Below are 23,559 nucleotides of genomic sequence, written 5' to 3'. Positions count from 1 at the left end.
GGTAAAAATGTACTGACTCCGACTTCAAAATAAAATTAATATTTTAATATTAATATTGATTTATTAATATTAATACATTAATATACATTTGCCATTTATGAAGGAGACAGAGTCTGAGTCAGACAGTAGAAAAATAGAGGAGTCTGAGTTGAAGGTTTGACATACTGACTCCACAGTCCTGGAATTAAGCATGTCAATGAATCACTAAGGCCCAATAAGGACTGGGAGCATCATTGAAAAAGCTCTTGATAAAAGTTTCTCACAAAGACTCCTTGTAATCTTAGCAGTTATGGGAAAAAGAGGACATCTCTTATAGGTCTGTAACTCGTTAAAGAACAGGATACTAATAAATGAACAGTTCTCACCATGGAGGAATGTATGAAGTGGTGGCCACCAAGGATCTGTATTGGGACCACCACTTTTTAACTTGCTTATTGAAAGATCTGGATTTAGGGGTGAGTAGCGAGGTGGCCAAGTTGCTCAGGATGGTAAAAACAAACCAACAACAAGGAATTACAAGAAGTTCCAAAAGGATACCTTCAAGTTGAATGAATCAGCATTAAAGTGGCAAATGAGGTTCAATGTAAACTAGTGTAACGTGATGCACATTGGGGCAAAAAAAATTCCTAACTTCACTTGTATACTAATGGGGTCTCAACTGCTGGCGAGTAACCAGGAAAAGGTTGCAATGAACAGTTCAATTAAAATGTTGGATGAATGTGCAGCTGCTGTGAAAAAAAATGAATTCCATGTTAGGGATTTTTAAGGAAGGGGCTGAAAATAAAACTGCCTGTATCATAATGCCTATGCAAAACTGTAGTATGATCACATTTAGAATGATATGCACAATCTGGTCACTACTCCTCAAAAATATAGTGCTGAAAAAGGTGCACAGAAGGTCTACAAAAATGATCAAGGGGTTCTGTGTGAAAGGTTATAATGTTTGGGCCTTTTCAGGGGTTTTTTTAACAAAAGGTAAGGGTGAATGTGAGAAAATAATATTAAATTATGCATAGAGTGAATAAAGTGGGTAACAGAAGTTGTTCTCCATCCTTTATAAAAATAGAACCTGGTGTCATCCACTGAAGCTGAATGTTGAGAATTTTAAGACAGAGAAAAGGAACTGCTTCTTCACACAGCACATAGTTAAACTACTGAATTGCTACCACAATATGTGGTCATCAACTTGGACAGTTTTGAACAGGGGATTAGACAAATTCATGGAAGACAATGCTACCAATGTCTGTTAAAGGTATTGAGAGGGGAGGGGCATCTCTGAGCACCAGCTGACAGGGATCATGAGCAGGAAAGTGCTATTGTGCTCAAGTCCTGCTAGTGGGCTCCCCGTTAATCTCTTGCTGGCCACTGTGAAAACAGATAGGTCTTCAGTTTAATCCAGCAAAGCACTCATGTTCTTAGAAAGAATTGTCCCTCTTCAAGTGTTTGCATAAACTGCCATCCAAGGATAACACTTCAAGCATCTGATGAAGTAGACTCCTCTGGCCCGTAAAAGTATATGCCACAATCAATTTGTCAGTTCTTAAGGTGCCATCAGATTTTGTGTTTTTTTGTAACCAATGAAGCGCTGCTCTTGAATTGTTTTGTTCTTAAGATTAGTATTTCCTACAAGTAGTTTTAAAGTGATAGTGATAGAAGTCTATAGTAAATAGGGACAGAAATGTGAACAGCTTACTTCTTCACCCATTATGTTGATTACATAGTGTTATATTGCAAGAATAATATTCAATACTGAAGAAAGCATTTGGGCTCATCATATGTTCACAAATCGAATGTAGGCATTGCATGTGTACTAGTCATGAATGCACACATTATATATGGGGTATAATTGTATGCTTCAGGCCTACTTGCACTAGATTATGTATGTAAATTTTGCATACAAGTTAATGCCCAAAGGGCTTGGAGGCAGTACAGGCCTGAATATTGGGCAGTGCACAATCCCACTTTCTCATGGTGTTTAGCTTCAGCACATGGGTAAGAGCATAATCTGAACCAGTCTATTGTTTGGTCTACTATAAAACTTATTTCCATAGGTACTTCATTTGGTCAAAGCACGCATGTACACATACACACTTATTCTATAATATGAACTAGAAGTAAGAAGCTTTCCCAAAGAGTTCAGGAATACTTTTTGCTACTTGACTCCTATTCTTCGACAAGCCTCTCTGTAGACAAATGAATCTTCTGTGGTTTTTCTTCCAGAAAATGTGCATCACCTACAGCTTCTATGCGGGCTCTCTTTCAGTGTATATTAAGAAAATTCAACTGGTCTCAAGAGATACGCACAGAACTGCAACAGAATAACACTTTTCTGAATATATCTTTCAGTAAACAGCAACTCAGCCTACTAAATTTCTCAAAGAATCTACACGTAGAAAAATTAGTGTGCACTGAAAGATATTTATAGTGTACAGCTGTATACAAGATTGCAGGGGGATCTGTTCAGCAGCCATGATCACAGTAAGTTCCTCCAAGTACTTGTGTATCCACGTAGAGAAATTCAGCAGTGTGAAGCAACCCTAGAAGAATATTAATTATTGAGCAGTTTCTGAAATAGCCCATGTTAGGATTTGATGGTGGTTTAGACAGTGATCATAGTTCACTATGAGGAACTTTAAGAAGATTCTTAAACTGAGCTTCTGTGAAAGTAGTACATAATGAAATTAATAGTGAACACAGCAGAGCTGTGTGGCTGATTATCGAGATTTCCCAAACATGTAAAGACCAAATTGTGTGTAAACTTTACAAAAGAGGAGGGTTAAGATGATATGGTTCATGGGGCATGGGTTACATTGTAGAGTGCCCTGTTTCAACATCATAATAAGTATGGATTGTCTACCTGCCAGGTTGGGATCACCACTGTGGTGCTCGTGAAGACCTTCAACGGTGCCTCCAGGACGTATCCCAGAATCTGAGCCCTCCTAGAAAGAAAGATATGGAGCAAAATGTGCAGGTGCCCTTCTAAGCAATTTCTGTGAAATGAGCCAGCCTGGCTGCTCTTGCCTGTCAGTGTTATTAGCCAATAAGTGAAGTCAGAGCTGGGATTGATAAGTGAGTTGTTCGAGACAATAGGAATCCATGGGATCCTGAAGAGCTGCTGTTTTTCCTCTCCTTTTTAGCACACTTTTCCTGCTTCTATTTTTTTTTTCTATTCCTTGGAATCTCCATATTTTGCCCTTTCTTTTTCCCCAGCAACCAAAATAAATCTCTTCTCTCCTGGGTTGGCTGAGTTTAGATAGTGCCTAGAAGTTATTTTTCTGCAAATACTACTACACAATAAGTGTGGGTGAACGTTAAATAATCCTCCTCCCCTCAAAAAGCAAATGTGAAAACTTTGCAAAGAGCGTTAGGCATGTTTCCTGCTTTGCAGGAGCTAAAGGCCAGGGACTCATTAAGAATTTGCTGTATAGTTAACTTACAATATAATGATATACATGTCTACTCAGAAGTAAGTCTCTTTGTGTTTAACGGAGCTTACTTCCAGGTACGTGGGTACAGAATGGCAGCCTATGCTTTGGTTTAGGGTTGGAATTGGGGGAAAATAGGATTCTTGTGTCTTTAACAACTGTACAGCAGGCAGAAATGAACTGGTCAAGCCTTTCCTAGTATGGAAATACAATTAAGGAAAAATTCATTACTTCCCCATGACTACTCTCTACTTCTGTGTTACACTAAGCCCTCCATGGCAGCCATTTTGTGTTATACCATGCCCCCATGGGAGTCATTTTGTGACTGGTATTCCCAAGCACTCTCAAAAGTTGAAATGTGCTGGCTGGTGCCCTCTGGTGCAAAAGGCTGGTGACCTCTGTTCTAAGGGCATTTTCCTGATGGCAGCTAGGCTAGCAATAGCCTGGCTTTCTAGTCCATCTAAATAAAAATGTAAGCATCATGCTGAATTTCACAGTGCCACACACAGGTGGCACTGCAAACTATAGTGTGAATGCTTTTCCCCCACCTGCACGCCACTCACACTGCCGGCCACTGCCCATCTTGGCAAGCTGGTAAGGCAGCAGCAGCAGCAGCCTGGCCATGGGGCAGCAGCGAGTGGCCAGTGTGCTGCATCGGCAGTGGCATTTTCCAGGGGAGACAGCAGTGCAGGTCAGAGGCAGCCTGGGTAGGAGGCCAGACTGAGGCTTAGCTGCACAGCACTGCAGCACTGTTTGGGCAGTGGCAGCAGTGGCAGAGGAGGAACAGGCAAAGGAAACAGGCTGGTGAGGGGAGTGGGGCTGCCTGAGAGTGGAGGGGAAAATTGGGGTTGGTGGGGGTGCAGGGTTGGCAAGCAGAGTGAGCGGATGTGGGGTTCTGTGAGCGGAGCTAGCAGGGGGGCAGAGCCCCCTAGTATAGCTAGAAAAAGGAACCTTTTAACCACAGCACATAATTAAAAAGGCTTGTTATATACTAGAAATGGAAATAAATAAAACAATAATTAAGAGTCAGTGACAACCAAGCCAGCCCAGGAGACTTTTTAATGACTTGCCTACCTTCTTAGTTACATAGAGATTTATTCAGCTCCACAAGGTTAGTTTGTTTATTTATTAGATTTATATCCCACCCTTCCTCGCAGTAGGAACCCAGGGCAGTAAACAAATGCACTAAAACACTTGAAAACATCATAAAAGCAGAGTTTAAAATATATTACAACAATTAACATCCTTAAAACATATTAAAACAAAACATCTTTATCTAAACTAACCATATAAATGTATGGTTGCTTTCAGAAACTGTTTATTTTTGGTTACTTTTTGTTCATTTAGAGGAAGAATTTCTTCCTCCTAGGCATTCAAAGTAGTTCTACAGTCATAATTGGCTAGATGATCATCAGGTTAATATATTTTGAGCACTTACTATATACTTAAGATAGGTAATTTAAGAAGTTTTTGTTTGTTACCAATTTAGGAGGCGGGGGAACACAACAAAAATAAAATAAGAACTTGCAGATGGTAGGGAAATAATGTACATTTTATTACTACTCATCAGTATCAAAGCTTTCGTATTATCTAGGCTTACAGAGAAATGCCTCAATTCCAAATCCTTAATGCAAATTCAGCTGCTTTTACAAACTCACCTCTTAAGCAGAGAATGCCCTGATTTTCATGTCACAGTAAACCAAACTGTGGCTTACTGTGAAAGCATGCTGGGGCATGCTGCTCAAATCATGTCTGTCCTGCTCCTCCCATTCCCAAGCTGGGAGGAAACAAACCAGAAGGCTGGCTTAGCATTACATGCAAGCTGGTCTTCATGCTTTAATTCTCTTCTGACAAACTACAAGAGGAAGACAAGGTTTGTTCTTGACTTTATCTCATGGTTTGTTTCTTTGTAAGTGCTGGTTTGCATCTAGAGCTAAACCAGTGCTCTGATTTGTCCCATTCCAGTTTGAGAAAGGTAGGAGTGGGCATAATCTGAGCAGCAGCAGTACACATTTCCTTTCATGGTAAGCCATGCTTTGACTTACTGTGACAAGTGAACCAGGCCAGAATCTTGCCTCACACAATAAACTTACTTTTCACACAGAAAACTTCCAGTGCAATTCTGATGGATTTAAAAACCAGTAAGAGGAAACATCTGGAAAGCAATGAGTATACTACTTTGCCTACATTTGCAAGCAAAAATATCCTAAGTTAAGTTTCACATTAAGTGGATTCAAAATGGTTATATTTTTAACAGAACATTTCCCAACATAAGGGAATAAAATAAGTAGAATAAAACCAACCTCTTTTGTTTGGTAGTTAAAAATCTATGTAAAAAAACTAAGAGTATTTTATAAATGTTGTGTGGATTTGTGGTCATGTGGATTTGTGGCTGGACAAAGTGGCTTTATAGAAGGGAAAGATTCAGTTACTTCTAGTGGGGCCTATTTATTTATCCTTCGTAGTTGACACGATGACACAGCAGGGCTGCCCATTGTTATACAGCCACAAGAGTGGCTGTATACTATAGTCAGCATGGATTTTGCACATTCTGTAATGTTAAATTGAAAATACCCCCATGCCATTCTGATACTTCCCATAAGCTCATTTCAAAACAAAACCTTACAAAACTTATAGTCCTGAACTGAGAAACACTTGTGTAACAACCCTCTTAATTTTCATGCTGATACACAAAACACTCAGAGAACTGAGAGTTCAACATGTAAAAAGAGAGAAAAACCAGCCCCTTTTGGACTTTTTTCTGTCAGAGTTCTCATATTTGTTGAATTAACTAAAAATCAGCCACGTTCACAGAGTACTGACCCTGCCCCCATACTTTGATCTTCATCTTCTGCAGTTTAAATGTTTAAAAAATGCCTGGTTGATTTTTAATTAAAGTAAGAAATTGAGCATTGAACTGAATGATAATGTTAGGCATGCTCAGTAAGAACCAACTGTCAATGTTTTAAAAGCCAGAGTCACAGCTGCAGGGCTTGCCTAATCAGGGGACCACACCAACACCAGACCTATATTTCACTTTAGACAGTCATGGCTTCCCCCAAAGAATGCTGGGAAGTGCAGTTTGTGAAAGGTGCTGACAGGACACTCCTATTCCCGACAGACCTCCAGTGGCCAGAGGGGTTCAACAGTCAGCCACTCTGATTGTAGCTCTGTGAGGGGAATAGAGCATCTCCTAGCAACTCTCAGCATCTTTCACTAACTACACTTCCCAGGATTCTTTGGGAGAAGCCATGATTGTGTAAAGTGAAATAAAGGCCTGGTGTGGATGTGGCCAAGGACAGCTTTGGTTTAAATTTGGGTGGGAGGCTACATGTGCCTGCTGTAGACTAAAAAGGTGGGGGAAACACTGAAAAAGAATTCTACTGTTCACAATGTTTTCCTTTTGGAAAGGAAAGGGACTTCCCTTCTGCCCAGTGTCCACCCACCCAATCTCCTCCCCTCCCCCTCCTTGCCCCTCCCCCAGGTCAGTTTCACCTATCCTAAGCATGATTGCACAGGAGTGAATCCCGTTGAACTCAAAAAGCATGCAAATGATCAAATCTGCCATCCCTTCCACCTCCTCCCTATTCCCTCCCTCTTGCCCCTTCCCTCCCTCTTCCTTCATCCCCCTTCCCCTCCCCATCCCCTTCCAATCCCCTCTGCCCTCGCTCTCCCCTATGGACAGTTTTACCTATCCAAAGCAAGACTGCAAGAAAGTAAATCCCATTGAACTCAATAAACATGCACATGATCAAACCTGCCCTCCCCTCCTCATCCTCCCACCCATCACCTCCCTTTTTCCCCTTCCCTCCCCCTTTCTTCACCTCTTCCCCCTCCCCTTCCAATCCCCTCCTTTCCCTTCCCCCTTCTTCTGCTCCCCTCTCCCTCCTTCCATCTACTCTCCCCTCCCCCATGATCAGTTTTACCTATCCTAGCCATGACTGCACAGGAGTAAATCCCATCGAAATCAATAAGCATGCAAATGATCAGATCTGCCTTTCCCCTCTTTCCTGTCTCCTCTTCCTTCCTCCCCTCCTCTCTTCTTTTCCTCCTCCCCTGCCCACTCCAGGCCTCCCTCCCCATGGCCAGTGTTACCTATCCTAAGCATGATTGCACAGAGACTAAATCCCACTGAACTTAATATAAAAAAGAGCATGTATAAAGAATGGAAGGAAGGACGCATCACCAAGGAAGAGTACCGACGAGCGGCTCGGGCTTGCAGGAATAGCGTAAGGAAAGCTAAAACCCAGAATGAGCTGAGGCTGGTGAGGGAAGTGAGGAACAACAAAAAGGGGTTTTTCAGATATATTCGAAGCAAGAGAAAGACCAAGGAAACAGTGGGACTGCTGCTCAATGAGGATGGCAACATGTTGACAGATAACAAGGAAAAAGCAGAACTGCTCAACGCCTATTTTGCCTCTGTTTTCTCCCAAAAAGGGAACAGTGTGCAACCTTGCATCAGTAGCAATCTCAGTAAGGGGTCGGGATTGCAGTTCAAGATTGATAAGGAGATAGTCAGGAAATACCTAGTTAACCTAAATGAGTTCAAATCTCCAGGGCCTGATGAACTGCATCCCAGAGTATTGAAGGAACTAGCGGATGTACTCTCGGAACCTCTTGCCATCATCTTTGAGAAATCCTGGAGAACGGGAGAGGTGCCGGAGGATTGGAGATGGGCAAACGTCATCCCGCTCTTTAAAAAGGGTAAAAAAGAAGATCTGGGGAATTACAGGCCGGTCAGTCTGACTTCAATACCGGGAAAGATATTAGAACGGATAATAAAAGAGTCCATTGGCAACTATCTAGATGACAATGCTGTGATTAGAAGGAGCCAGCATGGGTTTGTCAAGAAAAAATCCTGTCAAACTAATCTCATCTCTTTTTTGATCGGGTCACTAGCTTAGTAGATTCTGGAAATGCTGTAGATGTCATCTATCTAGATTTCAGCAAGGCGTTTGACAAAGTCCCCCACGACCTTTTGATTAGCAAACTAGTGAAATGCGGACTACATGGAAATACTGTCAGGTGGATTCACAACTGGTTGGAAAACTGTACTCAAAGAGTGGTCGTCGGTGGCTCTGCTTCGGACCGGAAGGAGGTCTCGAGTGGAGTGCCACAGGGTTCTGTCCTGGGGCTGATACTCTTCAACATTTTTATCAATGACTTAGATGATGGAGTGGAGGGAAGCCTTATGAAGTTTGCGGATGATACGAAACTAGGAGGGACAGCTAACACAATGGAAGACAGGAATAAAATCCAAAGGGACCTGGATAGACTAGGAAATTGGGCTGAAATTAATAAAATGACATTCAATAAAGACAAATGCAGGATTCTGCATTTAGGCCACAAAAACAAAATGCATGGGCACAGGATGGGAAATACCCGGCTTAGCAGTAGTGCGTGTGAGAAGGACCTTGGAATTGTAGCGGATCACAAGTTGAACAAGACCCAGCAGTGTGATGCTGCGGCAAAAAAGGCAAACGCGGTTTTGGGCTGCATAAACAGAGCTATAGTTTCCAGGTCAAGGGAAGTAATAGTCCCACTATATTCTGCATTAGTCAGGCCTCATCTGGAATACTGCGTTCAGTTCTGGGCGCCTCATTTTAAGAAAGATATAGACAAGTTAGAGCGGGTTCAGAAGAGGGCGACGAGGATGATAGCCGGTATGGAGAACAAGTCTTATGAGGAAAGGTTGAAGGAACTTGGCATGTTCAGACTGGTGAAGAGAAGGCTGAGGGGTGGCATGATTGCACTCTTTAAGTACCTGAAGGGCTGTCACATAGAGGAGGGTACAGATTTGTTCACTGCTGCCCCAGAGGGTAGGACTAGGTCTAATGGTTTTAAGTTGCAGGAGCGTAGATACAGATTGGACATTAGAAGGAACTTCTTGACAGTAAGGGCAGTTTGGCGATGGAACCGACTGCCTAGGGAGGTGGTGGGATCCCCTTCGCTGGATGTCTTCAAGCAGAGGCTGGACAGCTATTTGTGGGAGATGCTCTAGCTGTGGATTTCCTGCTGTGAGCAGGGGGTTGGACTCGATGGCCTACAAGGCCCCTTCCAACTCTATGATTCTATGATTCTATACTAATGATCAAGCTTGCCCTCCTCCTCTGCTCCTGCCTGCTCCCATCCCCCTCCTGCCCTCCCCATCCCCTGTGGTCAGTTTCACCTAGCCTAAGCATGATTACAGAGGAGTAAATCCCACTGAACTCAATAAGCATGCAAATGATCAATCCATTCTCAGCAAACTTCCACAGGATCCCATTTCTTACCTCCCAGATTAAAAAGAAGAGAAATTCATGAATAGACAAAAAACCTTGCGGTTTAAGAATGTACCTATAAAAAGGTAAAGGTTGTCCCCACACTAATAGTGCGAGTCGTTTCTGACTCTTAGGGTGACGTCTTGCAACGTTTACTAGGCAGACCGTATATATGGGGTGGGATTGCCAGTTCCTTCCCCGGTCTTTCTTTACCCCCCAGCATATGCCGGGTACTTATTTTACCGATCACGGATGGATAGAAGGCTGAGTGGACCTCGACCCCTTTTACCGGAGATTCAACTTTCTCCTTCCGTTGGAATCGAACTCCGGCCGTGGGCAGAGCTTCGGCTGCGTTACCGCCGCTTACTACTCTATGCCACGGAGGATCTTACAATGTATCTATAGCTAACAAATATTTCTATCAAACTTTTAAAAAGCAGGGAAATGCACCACGGGAGCAGGAGACCTGACTTCCTCTCTGAGATATTGTACTGCCCTACAAATTTGTCAAAATGCAAACACAATTTGGTTTGGTCTTTCACAGTCCAATCCACTTGCTGTGTAGCTTGGAAGAATTTGGTAGCATGTGCCTCTGAAAATTAAACAGTCACCATCAGAAATTTGGTAGGCAGAGGTTGCAACACTACCCTGAAACAAACACTTCCATAACCATCATATATACATTATTTTTGGACCCCCACCAAAGCCCGGTATTGTCTCTTTAGACTTGTTAACCAAAACCATAATGAATGGGTGTAACAGCAACTTAGGCAGGTAGGACAAAACATTCATCATCATAGAATGCGACACACTATCATGTCCTTTACCAATCTGACCATGCACTTAGGATGTACCAGCACTGTTATTTTTTAAGAAGCAAGGGGTAGTTGTGATTAAGTATGCCTCTAATCTGAAAGGCCTCCACTTACATCCTATTTCTAAATTTGATAGTGAAACTATGGTGGTAGTAAAGTCACCCAGAGGTGAAAAATCAATCTTGTTCTTATCACTTCAGGCACTACCGTAGGGCCCCACTCATACGGCAGATTAGGTTCCAGACCCCCGCCGGAAAGCGTTTGTTGTTGTTATATGCCTTCAAGTCGATTACAATTTATGGCAATCCTATGAATCAGCGACCTCCAATAACATCTGTTATAAACCACCCTGTTCAGATCTTGTAAGTTCAGGTCTGTGGCTTCCTAGGTTAACTCTACTACACACTAAAATAACTACATAGCTACACTTTATGCAGATATTAATTTACATACAATAGGACGTTTACAGTGATTCTGTTCTAGTAGCTGAACAAGCAAAATGTTTTTTAGAAAGAAAACTAAGTTAATTTGATAAAGTAAGGACTAGGGATGAGGGAGAATATTCACTAAATTGGACTTAGTACTGGATTTCAACTCAGTCTGGCAGTCTGCTGTATTTATGGACCGGCACTGATTTCTCGAGGTAGGTTGCAGCAGTCACTGGCACGGATTTTTTTAAAATCTGCTCCAAATTTTATGTTATTGTCTTTGGAATTGCCTGTCATCTAAGGTGATGCATTCTTAACAGCTGTCTAGGTGATAATGATCTCCATTTACATCCGTTAACTTCCCTCCAATTTTCTCTGTGTTTTGTTAATTCTCGGAAATGGCTATTAACATTCATGTTAATTTTTTTCTTTGTCTGTCTGTTCTAATTCTTCTGTACCTTAAATAATGTTTATGTTAAGTAATCATTTCAGTCTTTATTCATTATCAAATTAAATTACAAAGGAAAATGTAGTTCTCAATCTACCAAATGATGTTTCAATGCAATGCAATTTTTTTCATTTTCTTCTAAGACTACATAATTTTTCTTTTAAGTGGAAACAACATCACAGATACTGCACACAGCACAGCAGACATTCTGCAAGGGTGTTCTGTGGAGAACCTTAAATAATGCTTTGTCGTGAAGTGTATCGATTGCACTGGTGAACACATTAAGGTTCACAAGCGAAACAGCATCATTTTATTACAACAAACCACATGTCAACTGCAGCAGTTTCTCACACTAACTTATTCAGATGCTATTTTACACATACATGAAAAAATTCTCCTTACTTACTACTACTATAGGAATTGGTCATATCTGCCCATTATGCCAATTACAAAAATAATGACATTTTGCTGCAACGCAGCGAAGGACACTACTTTTTGAATGCAATAGGAGGGACTCAACATTCGCTACTCAGTACTCAGCATATCTGTTTGGCTTTCTCTTATAAGGTATATAAATAAGCCCTGTCATGAACCTGTATATGTTCATGAGTTATTAAAAAGCCCGTAAGTAATATCTTGGTTCAAGCAAGGGGCTCTGGGAGATTCTACAGTTAGGAAAAGACAGGCCTCTGACAAAGCAAAATCCTGAGTTTCACTTTCCCGCTGAGGACGGTTAAGAAGAAGCCTAAACACGAACATCCGGCTATCTGTGCTGATTAGCAAGTGCCTAGCACTCAAGGTCATTCTTGGTCTGTGAAGTTTGAAACACGGTTGGGAGGGGGGCCTGAAGGCGCGCAAAAGGGAGAAACATCTAGAAAGGGGTTACATCAGCCCATTCCTGATTGGATAATTAATCTGGGACCGTTAGGATCCTTTCCCTTAAGTATAGGGCTGGAATCCCAAAGCTTTTGTTCCCTGAAGTTGACCTAAAGGGTTCCTGGTTCCCTAAGTGTTGGCTATGGAAGGCAACTACGCAGGGTTCCATTCTTCTTGTTCTGATGCCAACCTCTCTTAGGAGAGTAGTCATTGCAACCATCTACCTCATGTGTAAGTATTAGGCTAGAAAAGGTTGTTATTTTCTTGTTGTGTCTTTGAATTCTCTTGTTTGTACCAAAACCCCTGTTTGGGTGTATGGTCTTAAAGGATTACTTGCTGCTATATATTTGGTGTGCACTTATATATTTTTAATAAAGCTACTTCTATTTAACCTGGTGTGTTCATTGAGAGAAAGGGTGGTTCTGGATTCAGCACCTTGATCATCTCAGTCACGCAACTACCAAAGAGGGAGAAAGAAGTTAAAAGCTTAACTCTAAAATTGAGGTATTAAACCAGAGGTTCCTGGCAAGGAGTGTAACTGTGGCTCTTGCCTCATAGGATCTTGGTTTTACCTATTGCCTGGGCTCAGAGATCCCCTGGCTCTGAGTGGACCAGTAACAGGGGTGGTGGCAGCCTACCTTCTACCTTGCAGGGTTGGCGTTGGATTGCACAGCCTTGGCAAGGGTGAAGTGGTATTTTTTTCGGTTCCAGTCCCATTTCCCTAACGGTGGGGTTTGGGTCTGACGCATGGTCCCTGTGCCTTGACGGTAGGGATTCATGACAAGCCCCTGACTGCTGCTGCCACAGGGGAGATGACAATGCTTATTTGCACTGCAGTGCATGATGTATCTGCCATTCGCATTGCCTATCCCATTGCTATAAGTGTGCCCACACTGTCATCATCAGAGAGAATCCTCTAGGCCAGTGGTTCCCAAACTGGGGTCTGGGACCCCCAGGGGGGGCGCAAAGTAATCCAGAGGGGGCCGTGAACAGTAAAGAAATGAATTATTTATTAATTTTTTTAAAAAAGTCTTCACTCCCTCGAAACTGTCTGCTTTCCACTGCCGCTGCAGATGACACCTCCCCCTTGCTCCAAACGAGAGGGGAGGCCTCTTGCTGAAGCACCAGAGCGTCTTTCAGGCGCACTAAGGGCAGGCATCTGCCTATAAAATACATGGCAGATGCCAAAGGAGGCTGAGGGTGGAGCTACCAGGAAGAAGAGGGGATTACTATCACTGATTCCTGTCTCCTTGCACTGCCACTACTGACAACACCCTTACTTAGAATGAGAGGAGAGGGTTTTTTGTGAAGCAAAAAGAAGCAAGCCTGCAAAAAAAGGCTGCTTTCCCCCTTCCTTCCTGGCAGCCAGCCTGCCTCCCCGGGAGGAGGGGGTCACAAAAAAATTTCAGCTTATAAAGGGGGCCCCACGCTCATAAAGGTTGGGAACCACTGCTCTAGGCTACTACCAGGGAAGAAATCCTCTGAGCTACCACTTCACCCTTTCTCCAGCCACCTTTTAATTGTTAAGCAAAACTGGCTGAGGCAAGAGACAGAACTCAATGGGCAATTATCTGCCTAACTGATTTGTAAATAGGAAAAAACCCACATGAAACATAAGCATTTTCATAAGCATTTTAATTAAAAAGTACATTTTTTTCGCTAAAAAATCAGCAAATTGGCAAGTGCAAAAGCAAATGGAAACAAAAAAAGGGTGGATCGGGAAGGAAAGACAAACCCTTGGAATCCAAGAGGGTCAGAATTAGGCAGCGAACCCCATCTCTAGTAAGGACACATCAAATTACTGACAGTCTTAAGCACTGGATTTTCTTTTAAAACATACAAAACACACACATGCATGCACCTGGAGAGGCTGGGTGTGCTAAACAGGAAGATGCTGAAGAAATCATCAGCACTTAACACTTAACAATTTCACAGGAATATTTTGATCCACCCAGGGGTGCAGTGGCCTGGGGTTGTGGGTGGGTGTGTCATAGACCCCTTACTTTTTTGAGAGCAGGGTCCCCGCCAGGTCCTTATGTATGAGCCAATCAACATGAAAGGGGAGCATGTTAGCCACTGAGAGGAGTCTTTGCCCTTTTGTGTTGATTCGAGCCAGAGTGAAAGGAAGTGAGTCAGCCACTGAGAAGACTCTTCTCAATAGCTAACATACAGCCTTCCCTGTCATGCAGATTGGCTCCTAGGGGTGTCTCTTGTAGTGGAGGACCACAAGGTATATGAAGGAAAATAGAAAAGAAGGTGTGGCTGTGAGGGGGCATGGCATGACTATCATGAGGTGAGAATTTGCCACTACACTACTGGATCCATCACCACTAAAATGAACTATATCATTAAAAATGTATTGCTTCAGAGATGCATCCATATCAGCAGAGCAAAAAATGTGCCTTTCCCTTAGGAAACTGCCTTATACTGAGTCAGACCATTGATCCGTCTAACTCAGCATTATTTATTATTATTATTATCATCATTATTTATACCCTGCCCTTTTTCCAAAACTGGAACTCAGGGCAGCTTACAACTAAAAATGGGTACATATAATTTGGACATATAAAAATCTACATTTAAAATAGAATTAAACTCATTACAGCATTAAAACAATTAAACATAAAAAAAATGCCTAAACCCAATTTAAGAGTAATGTAATCAAACAGTAAAACAATACGGGATACCTCTAGAAGTCCTGTCTTAAACAACTTCTACTCCAAAAGCCTGCTGGAATAAATAAGTCTTCACCTGTCGACGAAAGGACAGTAAAGAGGGGGCCATTCTTGCCTCCCTCGGAAGTAAAGTAATGCTCAAGATTCTACAACAAAGGCTCTTACCATATATGGAGAGATAAGTACCAGATGTCCAAGCTGGATTTAGAAAAGGAAGAGGTACCAGAGATCATATTGCAAACATGCGTTGGATAATGGAATGGAGCAAGGAATTTCAGAAGGAAATCACCCTGTGCTTTATATATTACAGCAAAGCAGCAGCTCTCCAGGGTTTCAGTCAGGGATCTTTCCCCTTCCTATCTAATGATATCAGAGATTGAACCTGGGACTTTTTGCATGCAAAGCATGTGCTCTAACAGTAAGCGGAGGTCCTTCCACTCTAGAAATAGATATCTTCATTATCAGACACTCCTAAGTGATATTTTTGTTATTATTGGATTTAATTATATACAATATAAATAGAAATTTAAATTAGGTACAACAGCATATTGAAATTAATCCATATACTACTTTTAATAAATGATGCAAACCTATCAACATTGGAACTATGGCATAACTAAACTGATAAAAGCAAGAACTCAAGAAAACATAATAATCAAGAGGCTGAAATTGCTGGCTTCCTTTTTGTTGCTGAATGCTTAGATAACAGTACATATATTGTAAAAGTCAATTGCTATGGATTAGAGTGGCCGATGAAAAGCCTTATAAATGATATCTGTGGACATAACAATACCTGCAGGGTACTCAGCCTCGATGGAAATGTCATTTCATATCTTATCTGTTACATAAAAATACTTCACTGATCTTCTAGGATATTTCTATTGAACAAGGGAAAGCCAAGTCTGTACTTCAGAAATAACTTGAGTGACTTTGTATAATAATTTTATTCAATAAAGCACTCCACCTAAGCTCTGAAAACATCTACCTTCTAAAAGTAGATTAAACTGGGTAATATATTTTGTATGTGTGGTCATATGAAGAATAAAAACTAATTTAAATATGTTTCACCCATATTCTATTACTATCTTTTAAACATAGTGCATACCCCACCATTGCCTCCCCCCCTTACAAACAGCACTCAAATACAACTGGTTAACAAAATCTTTCAAAACTATTGCTGCGTATCTTTGTTAAGATACACAATTAAGAAAATGCTAGCCATACAGAACTTTAAATGTTTAACCATCTGCATATCAAAGTAAAAGTTAAAATGAACCTCTACAATAAGAATAATATCCCAACCCCCACCATTCATTGGTTTTTGCAGATTTACATAACTGTCTGAATTTAGACTATATAAAACACACTCTATTAGCTTTATATAGACAGTAACAAAAAAGCTTAAGGACAATGAGGTGGAAAGATGCCCAAAAAATTCCAGGTTACCATGCCAAGCTTTGCTTCCTTGGTGTGGGCTGCCTATGCGGCCAGAGCATGATCCCAGACAGCAGTGGGAGGGATAATTTCATCCTCCCGCCCATGCCAGCTTTCACGGGATTCCGTAATCCTGGGCAATCACACAAGACCTAAAGAGGGGTGAGGCAGGCTCAGGATTATAAAAGACCTTGGCCTGTTGACATCAGCCTCTTTCTTCACACGCCAGCTTTGGTGGAGTATGTCTTGGTGCAGCTGCTGGGAGAGCCACAAGAACAAGGAAGAAGTCTGTTTTTATGATGTTTTAAAGTGTTTTTAGTGCTTTTTTGTTATATATATTTATATATAAATATATAAAAGAGATTGGAATGAGGCCCTGGTTCTTCCACAGCTGCCCTGCAGCCTCCTCCCTAGAAACCAGCTTGCCTCCCTGGCCAACTCAGGCTGAGTGGGGATCATTTGGTGCTGGCAGCTGATCAGTAGATTTGTTGGGGGGGTCACTGGTGGCTGGCCTGAATGATAAGCCCCTTCCCGGCACGCATGTACCCCCCCTGGCCTGGTGTATATGGAGGCCTCCTCCAACCCTGTCCTCTTTGAGCCATGTTACAGCCCAAGGCCTTTGCCCACCCTGCTTTGGGACACTGGTCAGGTGTCCTCCATCGTTGGCACCACAGGCTTAGGGTGGGCAGCTACAAAGGCCCTGGGGGATGTGAACTCCCAGGTAAGCCTTTTCTTAATCCCCTCTCCCACCTCCCTGGAGCATCAATTCCAGGGCCCAGAGTAGGTGCCTTTCCCTGGGCTTGGTTATCATGCCCAGACCTATGGAAGTCTGCTGTAATTCACCTGGGATGGACACTCAGAGCGGAGGGGGGCTCCCGGACAGGACTTTCCTCCCTCACAAACAAACAATAAACACATGGCCTTTAGTCTTATCTAGCAGGGGATAACCAGATAGGGGGGCCGCTGCCAGCCCGAGTAGTGAGTAATCAGTGGCAGCAGCTGTTATTATTATTAATAGTCTTATTGCCATCACTCTAACATTGATGGCAATGCAGCTTCCGCTAGGGCAGGCAAAACCACCATGATTTGGTGGTAGCCAGATTTCATAATCAGTTATTGTTATTGCTCCCCAGGCTGTTGGTGGTCAGATTTTCTCTGAACCAGCATTATTATTACTCCTTAGGCCCTTGGTGGTCTGAATTCCTCAGGATGATGATCATCACCACCACCACAACACAGAAGAGGAGTCACCATTAAATTTCATCATTGTTAAAAATAAATTCCACATGATTATTATTACTTAATTGTTTGCTATTTATTGTTTGACAGGTTTGGGGACAATTTATTCCTTAGTTGCTCCTACTTATACTCTACAGTGTTACATGCACATAAGGAACTATATATTGTTATGATTATTAGTACTCATTCCGGGAATTGACCTGGTTTTCCCAGGCAGGTCTCAAGTATGGCCTGCAAGATAATGCCAGTCAGGGTTGAGTGCAGTCTGAGTGACTTTATTTCCCCTTAGTAGCTTCTTCAAGTTTCCACTAGCAGTCTCACCAAACTATGTAATTTTACACTCCATTGCAAGCTATCCAAAATTTCAATAGGAGATAAGCACAGCACTCCTGGAAGTTTCAAAGCCAGAAAAGCCCATGCAAGGAGTAGAGGGCATCACAGGATTGGCTCAAAGGACCATAAGGCAAAATCTCTATTAATTCGAAGTTTTGCTTCTTCATTGCTTATACACGTGAAATGAAGGTTGTACTAGAGAGTATTGAAAAACTGTTGGGAAAACAGCAACAGCTTATAAAGAACTGTTTCCTACTCAATTAAGGGAAGAGACTGCCGATTAAATCATACAAAACCTACCCCCTCCTATTAGAAAAACAGATGTACCCCCAAGGAAGGAACTGAAAGTCACACAAGCTGGTCATACATTCACATAACAGGCACAAGGGGTCTAAGACAGTAATGTCCAATTCCCCAAGCAGTGCACATAACCTGTTATAGGGATTGCCTAAGCAGCATCCATCAAACTGAGCTGGGATACAAGGGATTCTTCTCCTCTGGTTACAGGGTTCAGAGCAAGGCCTTGAAGGGAAACACTCCTTCCCTCCGTACCCCAGCCCCTTCCTATATCAAAGTTCTGGAACCACTTGGGCCTGATCACAAGGCTCTGAACCCACCTCCCCTTTCAAAAGGCAGTCTTTGCTGGAGGAGTGCAATTTCAATCCCTCAGGGTCGGATCCAGGATGTATGGAAGCAGCCACAGGTTTCCCCTAGACTGTCATAACATCAATCTCACCTCTGGGTTGAGTCAAGAGACCACATGATCGCCCCCCCCCGGGGGGAGCCAAACCCTAAAGGACACCACATGCTTTTGGGACTGTGCTTGTTCTGATGAAGAGACTTATGTGATTCTAAAGCCTGCTAGTGTTCTTGCTAAATATTATTGAACTGCTGGTAAGTAGAAGACTGAGGTAAAGGGACTAATATAAGAGCATTAGAAAAGCCTCCTGGATCAGGCCAGTGGCCCATCTAGTCCAGCACCCTGTTCACACAGTGGCCAACCAGATGCCCAAGGGAAGCCTGCATGGCTATTTAGCACCCCATTCAAGGGCATGGCAATAACATGTAAGAGCACTCTCCCCTCCTGCAGTTTCCAGAAACTAGTATTTGGCAGCATACTGCCTCCAACTATAGAGACAGTACACTTCAGCCTGCGCACAATTCTTTTTAATAGAACCTGCTATGGCTGTCCCGGGTGATCAAGGCAAAGAAATGGCAGGTGTTAGTACAATACAGCAACATAGATATCATGAAGACACAAAAGCCTTCTTGGGAGCATCAGGAGCATAATGTAGCCAGGCTTCTTGATGTGCTTGACCTGCAAACTGTTGAACTGTATTACTATGGTTGTAATGGGTAACGAGATTTTTAAAAAGACATTTCTGTCAGAAAGGCCATTGGACAGTTTGTTGAAACCTATATAAAAACCAATACCATCAACTTGTGGCTCCTATGAATTTGGTGAAGGTTAAGATGTGGAAGGCAAATTTGAAGACTATTAACTGGGAAGCTACCTTCTAAGGTATTGGAGCTGATGGATTATCATGGATTGCTTTAAAGACTGCTGTTGATTGCCAAGTCTAGACCAAGTGTATGAGCTTGGTGTGCTTCTGCACACATTCTTCACAGCTGATGGTGGCCTTCCTATCTCAAAGAAGGGTGACCTTTTTGCAGTTTGTTGAGTTTCATGCGAGTGAAATAGGAAATATTGACATACAAGTTCTACAATACATGCAGGGTGCAATCTTCAAACATATAGCATTGCTCTAAAGCTATAATAAGCCTCTATTCATACAGACATGTTCATCTAGAATTTGCCAGCCATTTCCTTAACTGATTACAGTCCTACTATGGTTCCTATGATGAAATATAAGCTGTGTTTGATAGGTAGGACATTCCAGCATCACTAAAGTGTCACTTAGAATGAACAGCTGGCTGTGTGGCAACTACATCAAACACAGAGATCAGGAATGTCTAACTGAAAGTATTGCTGTCAAACATGCAGACAAAGCAGAGTTAACAGTATACTTGGCATGTAAGATCATTAACAAGTTTGTCGAACAATGAGATGTAGTTGGAGCATGGGGAACAACAGTGGCAGCTACTCATTATCAACTCATCCACCAAGGAAGCACACAAATAGCAGCTGATACTAAAAATGATGCTTCATGCAGTTGATGCAAATTTGGTCTATATTCACTCAGCTCATACAAATGTTGTGATACTACAACATGATACCCATGTTATGCCCACAAACATCCTGCATTGTTGGCACTAGTAAGGAGACAAGGCAAGCTCATCTTCATCCTATTTATGATGATTTAGGGATAGACAGAGTAGACATACTACCTGGTTTTCATGCCTTTTACCAATTGTGATACCATTGGTGGTTTTGCAAGTAAAGGCAAGTTCTCTTGATGGAATCCTTGTTGGAAAGCTCAAATAAGAACATTTTAAAGGCTTTTCTTGACTTTGGATTGGATGCACCACCACCAGATGCCACAACAGCTGTGTTAGAACATTTTGTTTACAAAAACGAATGTTGAAAATATCAGATGGGCTCCATTCCAGAAGATTCCTGAGTCCGGTATGGTGAAATGATATCATTGTTAATCACAACAGTCCGTCTCCAACGGCAGATTTTTTTTTTTTTAAAAAGGGAGATACTTTGGATACAAAATTGATATATTGTAAGGACAATTACACCAGCAATTCTACAATCACTGAAATGTTCATTTTAGAAGACCAGATGTATGTAAAAATGTTGCAGCTGCCATTACTGTGGACATGCCTAAACCAACATTTGCAGCTGTATGAAAGTGGATGAGAATGCCACTTCTCAAATGGTGGATGATACAGACATCAGATGATGACAGTGAGTATGCTCTGAACTGCACCAAAAGATCTCCATGAATAATGTATGCAGCTATCACTAACATATGTCTGCTATTGTTTTCTTTTGTAGAATGAAGCATCACCTGAGATATGAACATGATTGCTCAAATCTGCATATACTGAATGGTAATTACTGAAACATGTACTGATGACCGAACAAATTAAATAAACAAATGTCGTTCTTAAGCTCTTAAATTAACAGTAATTTAACAGTAGCCACATGTACACCACCTTGGGTTCCATAGTGGAGGACAAGCGGAATATAAATGTGAGAAAATAAAACTCAATCAATCAATAAATGTAGTTTAATACTAAACCAGAAATGACAACCATCTCAAGACAGATATAGAAAAATACCATTGCAGTTTACCTAAGAATGCAAGAATAGTCCTGTTGGATCAGACCAATGGCCCATGTAGCCCAGTACTCTGTTCTCACAGTAGCCAGGAAGATGTCTATAAGAAGTCCATAAGCAGAACCTGAGCACAACCAGACATGCCCAAACAACTGGCATTTAGAGGCTTGCTGCCTCCAGTAGTGGAAGTAGAATGCAGCCATTGCAGCTAGCAATCATTGACAGCCTATCCCTCCATGAAACTGTCACAATCTAAATTCAGTAAAGAAAAGGTGTTATCATTGTAATTGATGAAATGCCAGCAATGGTATCATGCATAATAATTTCCACCAGGTATTTAATGTGTACAGCTTTCTTGGGGTAGATTTGATCCAGATACCTGATTGGCATGGTTAATAGCAGCTTATTGTACCAACACATTTTTAGTAAGAATGTATAGGTGGGATACTTGCCATCTAGGGTAATAAGTTCTCATCAAAATTCGTAAAAGAATCATCAAAATTGTAACAAAAAGTAATATAAATGTGTGCTAGCAACGGGGGGATAACTCTAATTCCCCCTGCCATCGCTTTGATTTTTCCCCTATGATTACATTAAATTAGACAATAAAGGACATGGTGGTTGTCTTGAATTTTTTTTTTTAACCCTCATGCAAACTTGTGGGGCAAGTTTTGGGCCCAGGTGCACTTTTCATTGTGTAGACCTACATAAGTAGACCTACAGAGATGAAGGACATTGTCACAAATTCTAATCTGTACAACATCCCCAAATTTCAGCCAATTATCACTTACCGTTTTCCTTCTGGAAACAAAAAATAAAACCCACTGGGGTCCAAAACTACCCCAGAAAGTGTATTGTACATTCAATATGCACGAAGAGGCCAACATATACTGCTCAGAATAAGGGGGGGGGGTTGCTCAAAGTGCTTTGGTAGTATTAAGCACAGTTGTGGCGACCAAAAAGGATAAGAGAGAAAAGAAAAACAAAAAAGGTCTCTGTGGAGAAAAGTGATCCCATCTTTCCAATGGAAATCTCATTGGGGACTAAATATATCCAAAAGTCATCCTGTGTGATATTTTTGCCAGGTCTGCATCAGGGTTAACTACAGAGAACACAGTATGATACAAGAGTGGGATGAATGTTAGAAGACTTGTTGTATGACTCTCAGGGGGAAAAAACCCAACTCTTTTCCTCTTAGATTGTCAGTTGACTGGCATTTGGCAATAGCAAGCAAAAAAAGTGCAAACATGGCATTTCAAATATTCATCATTTTCTGTACATCTATAGAATCTCACAGATGATCTGCCAAAAATGACTGGCTCAAGAAACAGAATTCCAGCTTGCTGAAAATATGATCACCCCAGCACTCATCTTACCCTACATCATGCTGAAGCAGTACAAACAAACATTATGTGGTATTAAAATGGGAAACAAGTCTCATGCTGCAATTAAGAAATAAATGCATTCAACTGAATGCAAAATTCTACAACTTACATACTATAAGCATGTTAACAAAAAAAATACTGTTAACACCATAATATATTCCTTCAACAAATAAAACCATGAACAACTATCCAAAGCTAAAATCTTAACAGCTACTTACACTTCAAATAATCCCCATCCAAGTTTGAATATACCAAACATATTTTCCCCCTCATCACAGAGATGGTTAAAAAAACCCATACACTAACACCAGGAAATCCAACCAAATCAATCTTACTTAGAAAATGATCAGCTAAGCCCATACTCATGAAGGTTATTTCCAGAAAACGTTTTTCTACCATCACCGTGACATACAAAAATAAAAGGTGAATTGGTAGTTTAAGAAACCTGTGACATAATATTATGGAAGAGTACGCCTCAAAGGCACATTACAAAACCACAATGGTTTTATGAAGAAATTTCAGAAGATAAACTTCTGTTTTATTTATTTTTAAGTTCCTTATCGTACTGGCAGAAAGTTTAAGCAAATATATGAAGAACTTTATTATAACAGTAACACATAACTGGTCACATATACTGTACTACAAGCCTCCACAACAAACTTCTGTGTAGCAGCATCTGAAATCTGCTTACTGTAGGGATATGCTGATTATATAGATCATCCTTCCCCAATTCTCCAGATATTGCAAACCACCAATCACAACAGCCCCAGCCACCATATTTAATAGTCAGGGATCATGCCTGTTGTAGCTCAAATAATCTAGAGGGCACAAGGTTATGTGCAACTATATTGTTCTACTGGAACCAGTCACCCCTGACAATTGGCCGTATCATCTCGGCTGCTGTAAATGTAATCCAAAACATTTGGAGAACACCAGGTAGGTAAAAGTTGCTATAGGCTCATGCACCAGCATCAATGGCCTCCAGCAGGAA

The 23,559-nt window shown here is 41.6% G+C and overlaps 1 protein-coding gene across 3 annotated transcripts in view; it reads right to left on the bottom strand.

The window, feature by feature from the left end:
• SPOCK3 (SPARC (osteonectin), cwcv and kazal like domains proteoglycan 3) overlaps positions 1 to 23,559 on the bottom strand; it is a 253,643-nt gene that overhangs the window by 154,125 nt on the left and 75,959 nt on the right. The window contains exon 1 of one of the 3 annotated variants that reach the window (XM_061584210.1): positions 2,858 to 2,939. The exons of the other annotated variants lie outside the window; for them this stretch is intronic. The gene's annotated coding sequence lies outside the window, so the exon portion shown is untranslated. Of the gene's footprint in view, positions 1 to 2,857; positions 2,940 to 23,559 lie in introns of those variants that run through there. 3 annotated transcript variants of the gene reach the window in all.

The sequence above is a fragment of the Rhineura floridana genome, chromosome 9 (assembly GCF_030035675.1).
Source record: "Rhineura floridana isolate rRhiFlo1 chromosome 9, rRhiFlo1.hap2, whole genome shotgun sequence".
In the NCBI taxonomy this organism is placed as follows: Eukaryota; Metazoa; Chordata; class Lepidosauria; order Squamata; family Rhineuridae; genus Rhineura; species Rhineura floridana.
The sequence above is the reverse complement of the archived record's forward strand: the minus strand, read 5'-3'. Positions and strand labels throughout refer to the sequence as shown.